Source organism: Alexandromys fortis, unplaced genomic scaffold, assembly GCF_014885135.2.
Source record: "Alexandromys fortis isolate MF-2015 unplaced genomic scaffold, M_Fortis_MF-2015_v1.1 scaffold_73, whole genome shotgun sequence".
Classification (NCBI taxonomy): domain Eukaryota; kingdom Metazoa; phylum Chordata; class Mammalia; order Rodentia; family Cricetidae; genus Alexandromys; species Alexandromys fortis.
In genome coordinates, this window is record NW_026067959.1 from 8,063,867 (window position 1) to 8,079,720 (window position 15,854).

The 15,854-nt window shown below is 39.7% G+C and overlaps 1 pseudogene; it reads left to right on the forward strand.

Annotated features, from left to right (window-relative positions):
• Nucleotides 1-1,358: 1,358 nt before the first annotated feature.
• Nucleotides 1,359-1,966, forward strand: LOC126507952 (60S ribosomal protein L15-like; annotated as a pseudogene).
• Nucleotides 1,967-15,854: the final 13,888 nt, after the last annotated feature.

Consider the following 15,854-nt stretch of genomic DNA (forward strand, 5'->3'; position numbering starts at 1 on the left):
GCTTATTAATGTCATGATTCTACTCTGAGAGGTCTGGAGGCTTAGTTTCTTTAACAGCAATAGGAAAAAATGTACTGAACAAGGAGAGAGTCACAAAGAATATAAAAATTTGGGTTTAAAATATATCAGATGCTGGGTCTTAAGGTCGACTGATTTCCAATTTTCGGAATAAAATCTGAATAAGCTGGCACTCCCACCAGCAGTGGAGGAGTGTTCACCTTACTTTACATCCTCTCCAACGTAGACTGCCATTAGCATTTTTAATCTTGGCCATTCTGACAGGTGTAAGATGGTATTTCAGAGTCAGTTTGATTTGCATTTTCTTGATTGCTAAGGATGTTGAACACTTCTCTAAGTGTATCTTGACCATTTGAGTTTCTTCTGTTGAGAATTCTGTTTAAATCTGTACCCCTTTTTTAATGGGATTATACCACTCTTGGGCATACCCAAAGAATGCCCAACCATATCCTAAGGATACTTGCTCAGCTATGTTCATATCAGCATTATTTGTAATAACCAGAACCTGGAAGCAACCTAGATACCCCTCAATCAAAAATGAATAAAGAAAATGTGGTATATCTACACATTGGATTATTACTCAACAGGAAAAAAATGACATGAAATTTGCAGGGCAATGGATATAACTAGAAAAATAAATCACCCTGAATGAGGTAACCCAGATACAAAAAGACAAACAGGTTATGTACTCACCCATAAGTGAATATTAGCTGTAAAGCATAGGATGACCAGGCTACAATCCTCAGCCCCAGACAAGCTAGGTAACAAGGAGGACCCAAAAAGGAACACACGGATCTATCTCCCTGGGAAAAGGAAGTATATGGGATGCCCTGGGTAAATAGAAGGGAGAGTAAAAGAGAGGGGATGGGGGAATGGGAACATGAGGGATAAGGATGGTAAAATTGCGGGCAATACAGAGACGGAGAATGATGGGGGAGCTATTTGGATGGAGGGAAGCAGGGAGAGACAAGCACGAGTAGAAGACGCAGGGGAAACTGTGGTTGGCATGTTAAAATATTTTTTTGAATGATGAAAAAATATATCAAATGCTTCTTAAGAAAATCATTAAATTTCCTTCTTTAGAGGAAATTTTTTTTCCAAACAACATAGACTCTCATTCAAACATGAATAAAGAATAAAATAGCAAACCCATTCCAACTAGGAGACAGTTTTTAGTGATGCCTAGTACATAAACCGGTGTTCTAAATATATGCAGTACTTTGAACATAAATATTCTATTTAGGTAGTAAATAATGTGTGACATTTTTCCAAAATAAAAATTATAAAATATGGAGAAAGGTTTCTTCCTTTACTCTGGTGGCAGTCATCAGGTGAGCCAAATGAAGGTATATAAATACATCCAGGAACTTTGGAAGAAGAAACACTCCGACTTGATGCACTTTTTTTCTGAGGATCCACTGCTGAAAATACTACCAGCTCTAGACATAGCAGGGAGCTCCCTGCACCACCGGTCTGATAAAACATGAATGCTGAGAGACAAGGCTAAGCACGGTTATGTCATATGCAGAATTTGTGTCTGTCATATGACCACAAACACCTGGTTCCTAAAGGTTCAACTTACAGCAGGCCTGGCTATCATGGCATCAACCAGCTAATGTTTGCCCAAAGCCTTCAGTGTGCTGCTGAGGAAAGAGCTGAACCCTGGGGGACTTTGAGAGCACTAATTTTTTACTGGGTTGGTGAAGATCTCACAGACAAATTTTTTGAGGTTATCCTCATTGATCCATTCCATAAACTATCAGAAGAAGTCCTGGAACCCAGTGGGTCACCCAACCAATCCACAAACACAGAGATTTGTGTGGACTGGTGTCTGCTGCTCTGGAGATCTATGGCTTTGAAAAGGGCCACGAGTTCTATCACACTGTTAGTGGCCCTGAAGCCTGGAGAAGGCACTCTCCAACACCACCATTACCGCCAATACATGTAATATTTGTAAAATTCATACCCAGTAAACAATTTAGGACATCAAAAAAAAAAAAGAACAAAATACATTATGGAATCCTTAGCAAGTAGTTGTTAGGGAATACAAAAGTGTATACGACAAGGTAGGGAAAAGTTTATTCTCTGCCATGGAAGGTGCTTTCAATATATTTTGCTTCCAAAACACAGAGTGCCCTAAAGGGGAGAAAAGAAAAAGAAAAAGAAATAGAAAAAGAAAAAGAAAGCTAGGCAAGATGGTCAGGAAGCTGAGGCAGAGGGATTGATGCAAGTTAAGGTCAGCACAGGGCAAGGGAGAGTGTCCTCCTAGAAAAGGTGTTTTTGCCTTTTCTTTATTTGAAGAAGCCAGAAGACTCCAAGGATTGTGGAACACATGACTCATCAAAATAAAGAAATGATCATGACGTAAAAAAATCTATTTTCTAAATGATGAGAACATAGTGTATCACACAACTACTCAAAGGTAAGACATACCCTGTTCTATTATCTAATGCTTTGGAGGAGTCCATGACAAGACACTGGAAAGGAAGGGAAATGGCCCTGTTACCTGGACCATGCTTCCCCTTTGCCAGGTGGAAGAAACAAGCATGGTCCTCTAGTTCTCTATGACAGCTTTTGATGCTAACTAGGAAAAGAATCAGAAAGGCAGGTTAACTCCATCTGAAGAAGCACAGATCTCTGAGATTATGAATTGGATTGATGAATTTTTCTTTCCTGAAGAACAACATGCAGATTAAAGAGCTTTTAACTGTTCTTGATGCAATCAAAAGGTTATGGTTGTCTGCTAAAAACTCGGTTTCGGCCACAGTTTATGCAAGTTGCTCATATTACTCACTCAGTAATGATGTCCTTGGCCCCACTCTTTGTGGTCTGGTTCTCATTTGTTTGGTATTGCATTCCAAGACTGCAGTGACTCAGAAATGTCCCTTCTTTTTTACAGTAAGAACTAGCATGTTTTGCCTGAAACATCTCAAGTTTAATCGTTTGTCTGTGGTCTTCCCACAATAAATCCAAGCAGGTGTGTCTAAATAAAGACTTTAACAAGTTGAGTGAGAAGACCAATGTCTTTAGCCAGAAAGCTTCTGAAGTTATCCAGTTTAAATTCATTTGATACCCACAGAAAACGTCATCTTTTTTGATAACATCCAGTATTTATTGTTATCAAAATATATTTGCTAACTACTATCAAGTAGTCTATTTAGAATGCATGAAAACATTTTCCAAGAGTTAAAAGAACCAAATATATTTAAAATATGTAGAAATAGTTAGAGAGAATGTGAAATCTGTATCGAATCTAAGATATATTATAAAGAAGAGGTATGGGATTTGTGGTAAGTTGATATAAAAGGTAAAAGTGAGCAATGGGTAAAATGTGGGCAGATATATTTAACATAATATTACTTTATTTATGAACTAAGAAAATAGGGTAGTTATCTTCAAGCTACAGAAGATACCTAAGCAGAAATGGAACTAAAAATCATACAAACACTGAATATAGAAATGCCCATTTCCTGGGACAGTAGACTGTCATACATCCTGAAAATTAAGTTATTCATTCAGTGAGAAAAATGTTCCCCCTCCCGACTTACCCTTCCAATGTTTACGTTCCACAATCCCTGAGTTTCCCCCATTTTTTTCTTTTTCCTGTATTAAATTATGACTCTTCTTTACCTGGCCAGCAGTAAAATGTGAGTTATACCAGAAACAGAGGAAAAACAAGTTTAAGATACTATCTTCCATAGAAAAGTACTTGAATGGGTAGTCTTTTATGATATACTAAATGTAGTAAGATATAAACATGAATTAAATTTGTAGAAAAGAACTAATGCTCAACCTGGTCTTAAATAAATAAAGAGACTAGGGAGATGGTCACTTGATAACTTGCTTGCCATACAAGCATGAGGACCTGAGTCTAGATCCTCACCAAACGTGCCAAAAGCTAGGCGCTGCAGCGTTGTAAACAAACCCAGTGTCAAGGAGTTGGAGACCTCAGGCTTGCTGGAAAGAGCACCTAACCACTCAGTGAGCCCCAGATTCAAGGAACAGTCTTATCTCAAAAGGTAAATTGGAGAGTGACCAATGAAGACACCCAACCTCACCCTTGACCCCATGCCCCAAGAACTCATGTACCACACACACGTGTATCACCACCCCACCTATACTCAAAGAAGGCAAAGATGTAGCAATAACTTTGATCAATAATCATAATTTAGAGAGAGAGAAAGGATGCCATTCTACCCATAAAGAACAGACGTACTTGATCATACTAGTGCACACTGGAGGGTAGCTACAGGTGCCAAGGACTAGGGATTTTACCTGTGCTGGAATTTCTCTGCATCTGTGTGTTCCTCTGTCCCTGATGCATGTAACTGTAGACTATTTTTCTTTCTTTCTTTCTTTCTTTCTTTCTTTCTTTCTTTCTTTCTTTCTTTCCTTTTTGTTTGTTTGCTTGTATTTTCGAGACAGGGTTTCTCTGTAGCTTTTTGGTTCCTGTCCTGGAACTAGCTCTTGTAAACCAGGCTGGCCTCGAACTCACAGAGATCCGCCTGCCTCTGCCTCCCGAGTGCTGGGATTAAAGGCGTGCACCACCACCGCCCGGCTGTTTGTGTGTTTGTTTTTTGAGACAGTTTTTCTCAGCATAGCTCTGGAGCCTGCTTCTGCCTCCTGAGTGCTGGGATTAAAGGCGTGTGCCACCATCACCCGGCTGACCATTTTCAACAAATGCTTGAAAAAACTTAGAAGAGAGGCCTGACAGAAACTTAAACCAACAATCCAGAAATTAAAAGAACGAAGTTCAGCATCATGGTCTCAGTTACTTGAAACTGTTCTAATTTGACAAAGACTCATCTAAATGCAGCAAGAATTCTTTGCTTGGTAAAGAAAGGCTGCTGTCTATCTTCTGTTTCTCTACTATGCCATAAAGACATGGTCATTTAATCCACGATTTAAATAACTATTATCAGAAGAATAAGCAGTCTTTTCAATTGAATATCCACCATTATAAACATAGACATATATATAGATATATAGGTTATTGGGTTTCTCACTTTATTATCCCACTGACTGGCAGAAACATAAACCTAAACTAACCCCTGCTGATCACCTGTATCTGTGACAAGACTCAGAAAACACCACTACAGTGTCCCTGGGACACCTGCTGCCTTCTCAGCAGGAGGAATCAGGAAGCAACACCCTGCACGTGGAGAGAGCAATAGCAAACTAATCAGCAACCTTTGTCCATTGCCCAAAGGTAAATCACGTCTGGCTTTTTTGCTATGGCCACCTATCATGTCAACAGAAAGTGTTCTAGCTTGTTACTGGAGCCAGGAGCTCCTACAGTCACCAATGTCTACCCGCCTCATTCCTCTTTTCTTGAGCTTGTATAATGGACTCTAAAGCTTCTGGAGTAGACAACAAATTTATTTTCTTTCTGAGCATTGCTTGCAACCTACTGAGTGTTTCTGGTTTGTTAGCACGTGGCTGAGCCTGCCAAGAAAGACCTCCTCTTTGAAGTAAACCAGGGAACCCAGCAGTTCCCAAATTGGTATCATCCCTTTTACAAGTTGAGGGGCCTCATGGGTACTTTAATGCTTATTTATCACAGACAGGCTCGGAGAGTATGAAGCTTTAACCAAACAACTCCCGTGTGATCAAAGGAGAATACAGCACAGCCAGCAATGGATCTTTTCCTTCAGAGTGACTTTTACAAGTGACTAAGGCAATGAGAAAAGGAGAAACAGGTGAAAAGCTTGGGCCAAGTGAGCTGTGCCAAGTATTTCACAAGTGAGGAGGTAGTGAAGAATTAGAAAACAAAACAAAACAAAAACATCGAGTTTGCTTTTGTGAGGCTTCTTAACTTGTGCTGCCTAAACAGAAGGCTAATCCTATTCAGAAAACAGTTGTTGGATGCCAAGCTGGACCCTATCGTTCGAGGAGAGATGTAAAACGGGGCTCACAGAGAGCGCGATGCAGTCAGGAGCTGGGGGTGCCTCCAGTTATTTCTCCAACTGCACACTGAAAGACAGGAGTGGTGTATCCTCAGACAACCTTCCTCTGGCAGAGCCATATCAGCAAGTGGCCTGTTTTGCTGCTAGATGTGCTAAAGATTAGATAAGAAAGCAAACAGTCCCTGTGGGATACTCCACATCCTCCAACTGCCAAAATAGGATCCCAGAGCAGATCAAAAGCAGAAAGGATTGGAGAGCATCTCCAAAGCATTTCACAGGAGCATGGCGGAGGCCTAAGAACCAAAGCCCAGGCATGGAATTAGAAGCTAAGCTTACATTCCAGTGGGAGGGTTTTTCAGCTGAAGGGTTAGAGTCCTGTGTGCCACTTGCAGTTTTTCCCTCCCACTGTGTTTCGTATTTGTTAACACATCTCACCAAGTGAATGACTCAAGATGGCCTGTTACTCCGTGGGTCAGAGCAGCTCCGCAACAGTGAAAGGAGAGGGACTCTTGTTTACTATTTTGCCATGAATAAACTGGAGGCTCACCTAAAGTTTCTATGCTATATTCCCCTGTCTGTAAAATTCAGAGCCATCACTATAGTCCTTTCTGGTTCATGGACATAAATGACCTCATGACTTGCACCTTAGCTGTAGGACTTTAGGTGTCAATAAAAAACTCTACGGCAGTTGTTATTTAGTGATAATCAGCGTAGGGAAGAGAGTAGCTAGGAGAAAGTGGATCCATAAATATTTGTAATTCCCTCGTACAGAAAGAGCATCATTCGTAAAGGAAATACGGTTATTCCCCAAATATAGTTGTTTTGTCCTATTAATATCCCAAATCTAAGAAGAACACACATACACACGCACACACACACAATTATGGATCATCAATATATGAACATGTGTTCATATGCTTATGAATATGTTGTTATAGCTGCAATCAGACAAAACAAAGAACACAGGCCTTATACTTACTTCCCAAAGATTATTCCTGTTTTAGAAAGATGATCGTCATCTTCTGTTTATGTTTACCTGCTTTCATTTATTGAAACTTAATACGCCTTACAAGTTAAACATGTGCAGGCCATTAAACATCATTTCATGTGTTTAAAGGCATAGCGTGAGACCAGTGTGATGTCAGCCAACGATGATGCAAAAATGAAAAACCTGACTTGTTCCTATGCTTGGATGGCCTTCCTACTGAATAGAAACCTGACAAACACAATAAAGAAACCTTAATGTGATAACTATGACAAACGCAAACAATGTGCTTGGGAAAACTAGAGAACTGAGACCAGTAACTCTGCCTTGAGAAAAGGTGGAAGAGCTCCAAGGAGGCTCATAGAAGGTGACACTTCCGGGCGTAGATGACTACAGGTTTGACCTTTCCAGAGAAAAGCTTTTAATTAGATCTAGAATACAAAGACTGTGACCGGAAATGTATCCCAGACGAAAGAAGAGGGTTGGCAAAGGCATGGGGAGATGGAAACTTAACAAACAGTTGGTCTTTCCAAGTGAATGAATGTGAGGGCTTAGAAGGAAGAAAACAAGACCGAAAAAAAAATTAGTAAGAAGTCTTAGTTTGAACAACACTGAAGGTTCTTAACTTTACCCAAATGGACCATGGAGGAGTTGTCGAAACTTACAGCATTTGCCCATAAAGTGATAGATGACTCGAAATAAAAATAAAATAAAACAAAAATGTCCCCCAAAATGGCCCAGCCTAGGAAACCAAGATCCACACATGATTCAAATTCACCTCAACCTTAGCTGAAGTTTGGCGCCACCTGGTGACAATTTCCTGCTTGGGTTTGAATACCCATGGGAGTGACTAGGTTCCTGTAGGGGGCGGGATCTTTAAAATGGAACCAGTGATTCCACCAAGGGAATGATGCCGACTTCATTGATTCAATTTACTGGCCCGGAATATGTTGAGAATATATTTCGCTTCTTTACTGTTCCTTGGTTTATTTTATCCCCCTGTTCTTATCCCACAAGAGCAAGACTTCTGTCTGCTGTGAGTGTAACTACCCAACTCTAATCCTTCTACATTTTCATGAGACTGATGTTGACATGCGGAAATGTTGCATCTCTTCGGCGAATATCACGATAACAGCACTTCCTACAGCTATCTTGCTCTTCATCATCATAAGTGAGTTGGATATTGATCTTAATAACACAGATGAGAGAAAGACTCTTTAAAGTTAATAAAATCAGCACCTATAAACCAGCAACAGTCTGGAGATGAAGGGGCTCTGTGATAACTGTTCTAACCTTGGGCATGCATATTTTTAACAGCTAAGGGGGCTAGGAGAGTGAATGCTCCCTTTCACTTGTGTGTGGACCGTTATCCAGACTAGAGTGATAGCTTAATGCTGATTTGACTTTACCTCAGTAGGCTTTCTTTCTTTCTTTCTTTCTTTCTTTCTTTCTTTCTTTCTTCCTTCCTTCCTTCCTTCCTTCCTTCCTTCCTTCCTTCTTTCTTTCTTTTTTTGACTTAAGGAATGTTTTTTTTTCTTTAACCCAAGTACGTATAGATTAAGGGATAGCAACTCTAGCCCAGCTGTTGCCACTCCCTTTGTCTTATCCCACACCAGTTTCTTCTACCCTCTGCCCAACGGTAAAAATTTGCAGTTTATAAGTACAACACGTAAAGACACAGGTTCCTTCCTACAGTTGGGGGAAGAAGGGGTTAACAGCTGAATAAGGCATGTGACACCTTAGAAAGCACCAGAGGGCACAGGTTAGAAGGTGGCACTGGATCTCAACAGCTACAGCTATTGGTGAGGAGGCAGCAACCCTTCAAAGTGCCAAGTCTGAAGCTAAACTAGTAGGCTGAAGTAACGTAAGGGAAGAGCTTCAGGTCAGCCATATTTGATCCTGCTATCCTTTTATCCACTAACCCAATGGGAAAATGCTAGGCATGGATTACAAATGCCTCCTTCTGTGCAGAGGTCCTGGAGGAAGGTAGGAAGGAGGGGAGAGGGAAGTTCAAAAGCTAATATTCTTGCGTGCATAGGAACTGATAGAAGGCAGGAAAACCCAGTGAGGAAGGGTTCTCATACATACTCTTCACAGGGCCACCAGTGAAGGAGGGGGGAGTAGAGGGAAGGGATGGGACACATTGGCTCCCAACCACCCAGGCACCCCTGTCTCTCTGCTACATTGTATACCAAAGAGAAGGTTGCCTCAGGAGCAAGAGGGCAGGTGAAGGTCTTAAATTCTGGTTGAGGTGATGGTCTCCTCATACTGAGGTGGCTTCCATCTTGTCATGGCAGAGGACACAGTGCCTCTTTTATTCTCAAAGAACATATAATCAGTGAGAATCATGGCTCCTTACATCACAGCCTTCGCTCTCACTAGATCTATTGGAAACTGTAAGCCAAAGTCATCAGAATCTGTGAGGGCTTCTTGGAGCAACCGTCCCTACTGCTTGAGGATACCGCCCACACTTCAAGGTTCTTCCTTAGTCTTCACCTCAGAGTTGGTGTCTATACCTCAGCCACAAAGCCCAGCAAAGCCCTTCTATTCAAAGGACAGTCCAGGGTTTGCTAGGCAGACAGGAAGTTGCCAGCGGCCACCACAGCAACAATGCGCAGATCACCACAACAGTTGCTGTCTTCAGCAGCCTGACCCCACCTACTTTCCAGGCCCAGAGCATAGTGCATACCTATCACAGGTCTCCCATCCTAGGAATGTTTCTACTTGTTCAACCTTCTGATAAATCAAGATCAAATCAACCTGCCCTAAAAATTTGAAGCCAAAAGACAATCCTGGCCATGGCATGAAAGGAGCAGGCGACCTTGGAACCACAGGACCTAGCGTGGAGAAAACAATGAAGATAGAAGCAGAGGGAGAAACCTGGGCAAGCTTTGGAGCCCTTCCGGATCTAGGATGCAGCACTGGCTCTGAATACCCAGCTGTCACGCCTTAAGGAGTGGGAGGCATAACCTTTGGAAGGGCAAACAGCCTGCTGTGGGAGGGGACCCTTGGGTTGTAGGTGTCCTCAAGAGGCTTAGATCTGGAGTGAAGACAAACTTTGGAACAGATAGACAGACAGACAGATACAGACACAAAGACAAACAGGACAAACAGGCAAAGTGGAGGCAGCTGCTCCCAGCGGGGACCCAGTGTCTCTTGACTTAGGTAATTTTTAAACATCCAGGAATCCTGTAGGTTTGGAACAAATAGTTATCAGCTGATCATTCGCATTTTAACATATACCAAAGAAAATTGAGAGCACGTGCTTAGAGGCCACAGTGAAAAGAAAATGAGCCCACATTTTAAGAACTAATAATGTTTCTAATATTCTAATAGTGTGCTTGACATTTTACCAAAAAGTAAGGAAAAAAAGTGTATGTGTCTTGTAATCTCATGGAATCTACTCAAACCACAAGTTAAAAATATCAAAATACAATCTAATAGAAAACAAAACAAGAAAAACAAACAAAACCTAAGCAAAGAAGCAAATAGTTCCCTTAGGACTTGTAACTCAAATCATATCCCCAAATAAAGGAACAGCTGGAGGACAGTTTCTTTGCACTTTCAGATCAAACAAATTTCTATTCACTTGTGAATATTTGACACTTCCTACAATGAGTGGATTCTCACATGGAAAGCTACATCCTCAGTTCTCACAGAGTTACCAGAGAAAAATCAAAACGACCCCATCTCCACACTGGATACGTGCATATTCCAGAAAGAGATAGTATTGTTTAGCTATTTTAAGAAGTTAGGTAGTTATCGGTTGAGGTAGTCAAGTAGTCCAAGATGACTAATCTTTTAAACAAACCAAAGAAATAAAGAATTGAGAATGGGTAAATTACTAGCCACACGAGTGTGAGGACCAGAGAGCCTGACTTTTCAGCATCGACAGAAATGTCCTGTGTGTAGCAGCCCCTTGTAATACTAATAGTCATGCCCTGGAGGGGAATATAGGGAACAGCAGGAGCAAGCTGGCTAGCTTAACGAACTCAATCAGTGAGCTCTGGGTTTAAGTGAGAGACCCTGCTCTGATGATGAAGAAGATGGAGAGGGGTTGATGAAGCCATGCAGCATCAACTTTATTTTATTTGAGAATGGAAAGAAAAAATAGCATTGACAAGCAACAGTGGACTGAATATTTGTCAGTCATGCAGTTATCTGAGGACTAGAGTATCTTTGTCCTTTATCACATTGTATTAGATTAGTGTTTGTTACTTGGAAGCCCTGATAATTAGCCTGTTCTCCTTTAGGTTAAGAAAGATCTCACCATCATCTTCATACTTTCATATATTGTCTTGGGTGTAATAAATATTTGATAAATGTATAATTACCGAATCAGTGACTTCTACACAGAAGGGGGGAAAAGTCTGCCATCCTTACTGGCAGAAGAAAGGCAATGTGAAATGTCAGATCCTGGGAATACATAACACAATGCTCTGATGGATAGAACTTGGGCTTATGCCATGGGTCATATTCACAAACAGGATGTTTGTGAGCAAGGGTGACAGAATTAACAAGACAACGGTGACATGAACAGGAACAGACAGCAGAAAGACCTGAGGGGGACCTATTTAATTTCCAGTGGCAAGATATAGCAAAACGTTTTCCGCTTTTCCAGCAGTCATAATCAAGATATAATGCTTGTCTTATATGATTACTAAATAGATAGTAAACCAATAAACTATATAAATCCTGAGCATTTGATATTTGTAAATAGTTGTGAACTTTGACACAATCAGCCGCAGTATTGTGTGTACTTTCGGCGAAAATATTCTGTTGTTACCAGATTGGTTATTATTTTGTTTATTTCACGGTTCTTAGTCACCAGGCCTAGTTCACAAATTCCAACTGTTTTTCAAAAATAAAATTCATCTTCAAAACAATGAAAATGTTTCAATGTTGAAGAGGTTCAAAACGGTAGAGAAATCAAAACTCATTTGTGTAAATAATTTAGATTCAATTTATGAAAATAAAAGAAATACCATTTTTATAGTCATGACTTTTTATTAAAAGAACTAATCATTTCAAGATGACTTAGCTTGAATTTGCAAGACGGAAGCCTGAGAGGCACTTAAAAAGTCTTCCTGTTCATACTTCTTGCCCAATCAGATGTTTCTGTTTTGATAATTTCATAAATGGGCTTTCATAATCGGAAAACATACTCGCCACAAGAGTACTGCCCTTTTCAAGGACGAAGTAACAAGAGGTATACAAATAATGCTGATAAAAAGTGTTGTTTCCAATACAGAATCCTTCTTAATAAGATTGACTTCTTTCTTCTTCTTCTTCTTCTTCTTCTTCTTCTTCTTCTTCTTCTTCTTCTTCTTCTTCTTCTTCTTCTTCTTCTTCTTCTTCCCTTTCTTCCTTTTCTCCTCTGATGTGTCTCCTGGGTTTATATCTACAGACCTAATAATGGGGCCAAATAAATTATATTGACCTCCTAGAACTAACTCTTAAACAAACCGTGTGTGTGTGTGTGTGTGTGTGTGTGTGTGTGTGAAGTAAAAATGAGAATACATAAATCAAGGTTCTTAAGTGGAGAAGTTGTGTTTTGCATCTCATTAGTGTATAAGAAGCCAAGCTAGGAATAGAAGTAGGCACCAAATGCTATTGACCAGAGAAAGATGTTCTAGTTTTATCTATTAAGGGACATAGGACTTGATTCTGGTCCTATTCAGGATTAGAAACTGGTTTATTATTTAGGCAAGAATCATGAAAGCATGATTATAGAATTACCAAATAGATTATAGAATTCCCTCCCCCCCAAAATCACTGGGAAAGAATAAACTCAAATCCTAAGTAAAACCACCCCAAAACACTTACAAATGATGAAAAATATATCTTCTAAACCCCATGGCCATCTAGCATCCGTAGTGTGAGACAACTTAGTGTTTTTTAAGTAATATTATACAGTATGAAATAAAAATTGTTCATGGCCCATTATTACCAAAAATGCGTAATCCTAATCCAATCAAAACTGTCCAACTCTATTACTGAAAGTAGATAAAACAGTTAAATAATAGTGACAGAAAAAAATAGACAGGATGCGAAGGTTGACCTGCTACAAGAGATTCTCAGCTGGGCACCTGTTCCAAACAGCATCATAGGGAAGGAAAATTTATCAAAAAGACAAAATTGACAAGTACAATGTGTGTTCATTAATGGAGTCTTTAGCAGAAAATAAAGGTTTAAAAAAAATCAATAAACAACAGTTAAGGGCAATGAAGAAATTTTCATTGGACTGCATTTATTTTTTTTTAAATTGGGAATTGTTTACTTTCTAAAAAGAATGCTCTCATCTTAGAAAATACGCATTTTACTTAGAGGTGGACCATTAGAACCTTGACCACAAACTTTCAGTTATAAAGGAAACAGAGACATGGCAGATTCGTGAATCACAGCTTACTCTCAGCACCTTTTCTGTGTAATTAACTAAAATTAACCAGGACGTTTTGGTGTTTCTGCATCAACTTATGTCTCTGTTTCCTTTATAACTTTGGATTCTCTATCTTTTTGCCATGCATGGCAAATCACGAACAAAATTCTAAGTTAACTCAGACTAAACATGTTATGCTTATATTCCAGAGAGAGAAAACATTATTTAGATTTAAAAAAAAAATGTTAAGCTCCTGCAATTCCCAGACTTCATTCAAGAAAGCACAATAAAAGTACTATTTATCTAGACCCTTTGCTTCTGTTGTTTTATAAGCCTCTGATAGTTGTTTATCTATTCTTCAACAGAACCTTCGAGACACAAAGTTTCTAAAGGACAAGCTTATTGTCATGAAATCTTCTGTTTTAATTTATAAGAAGGACCGAGAATTCAACCCAATGAGAGAGAATCTAGAACATCCAGAACACTTTTTGAAAAATGTAAACGAGCAAATCTAACAGAAAATATGATGTAAACAATTTGGTGCTCCGGTTTTGTTTTTCCTAGATGAGAAGACCTTCAGAGCTAACAGGAGGGCCTCACAGTAGGAAACCTGTTTGGACCCAAAGGCACGCAGATTCTGGTGTCTTTGTCTCCCTTGCTTATCTCAGGATGTGGTTAACTGAACAACAGGCGTGCAGAGAACTGACTTGGCCTGGAACAGAGTGGAGGAATTCTAGTCAAGGGTGGTCCCAACTCCAGCACAGGTCTCTGGAATAAATTTTCTCAAGGCAAGCTCTGTAAGTAAGAAAAGGAAAAAGAAAACAAGTCAAGGACACTTGCTGAGTACCTAATCATATTCCTTAAAATCTGTATGTTAAAGCCCCAGTCTGAGCCCCAGAGGTTGGTTCTCTGGAGTTGATGCTTTAATAGGTAATTTATTTTAGATGATATCCTGTGAGCACAGGTCTTATCATCACAAGAAATGATAACTCTGACTGTGTGGAAATGCCTCTATCTCTATGTAAAATCTGGAGAAACAATGCGAAGGCAACCACCTGGAAGTCCACTGAAGAGCCTGAACCAGACCTGGGCCATGTGAAACTGTGATCTTAGATGTTTAGCCTCGTGAACTGTGAGAAGATAAATGTCTGCTGCTCAAGCTGCTCATTCTGCCATATGCTGTCATGGAAACCCAAGAAGATGGACATAATACATACGCTGCTATTCAGAGACTGAAAACGGACACTCTATCATGTGAACATAGTACGTGTAATATTTTAGATAATTAAAGAGACAAAAACTCAAGTAAAATATTGGAAGTTTGAAATTCAGCTTTAAAGAAAAATTTCTTAAATTAGTATAAAAAAATAATCACAAATAAAATAAGCCTCATGCACCAAAATGAACCAGACTCATGGTCTGTACATCTTTGAGCTTCTGTATGGTTAGAATAGCGATTCTGAAGCTGTGGAACTTCGCACCAGATACTTTCACTATCAAATATATTTTTATGCACTCATCCATCACCAGAAATGAATGCTCTATGACAGAAGTGAAACTAGAAAGACTATTAACTTTGCATCCTTTTTCCTAACTTCTGTGCGTTATTCAACCCTTGGAAGAACAATTTGAAGAAATGAAAAAAACATGATGTCACGTTCAAAAGGTAAGTCATGATGGAACACAAATTATGAAAGGAAAAAAAATGGCATTTATGAAAAAAAAAACATCTAGCGAAGCTAGTAAGACTTTAAAGTAGGACTTTAAGACGTAGTGATGAAAAGACTCTGTGGGAAGGGCCAACTGTGTCTGTTAGGAATTCCAAAGGCAAGATACAGGAAACGTGTTGCAAGACAGGGACAGAGGAATGAAGTCCTCGCCAAACACGTGCCAGTAAAACAGGAAATAGATACACTGCCAGAGAATCGAGACAGCTCACTTTAAACAACATAGGGAGAATGCATGCATTGCCAGGAATGACAGCTCCCTCATCCACAGCACAGTAGCAACTAAAGCGTGGTGGAATTCTGCTTTCAGAGTGAAAAAAAAAAAAAAAAAAAAAAAAAAGAAAGAAAGAAAGAAAGAAATTACCTACCAATTTAGAAATAAACTTCAAATGGCGTGTCTCTTTAAAATAAGTATACCATGGGGCTAAAGAACTTCATTTGCAAACATTCTTCCATGAGATGCAACTAGATGACTGGATAATAGAGAAAACTGAAAACAAAGCAGACCAGAGAAAAGGCATATTAGCATACGTATATAAGACATCCGAGGACCACCTCCTTCTTAAGGCGTAAAAGCCTTGGAATGCCAGAGTTGGTGGAAGGGGGGTTTTCCATTTCCCCTGCCTGAAGGGAAATTAAGTGTTTTGTGCATTCACCCACCACACAGTAGATGCAAAACCCTTCTGATTGTGGGGTAAATAAAAAAGTCAGGAAAGTCTTCCCTCCAAGATTCCAGTGGAGAGGCAAAACACAGTCCAAAAGCATAGCTCTTGAAAGGGAACAAGAAAACTCCGCAATGCAAGATTCGACATCAGTACATGACTGGAACCAGTTACTTT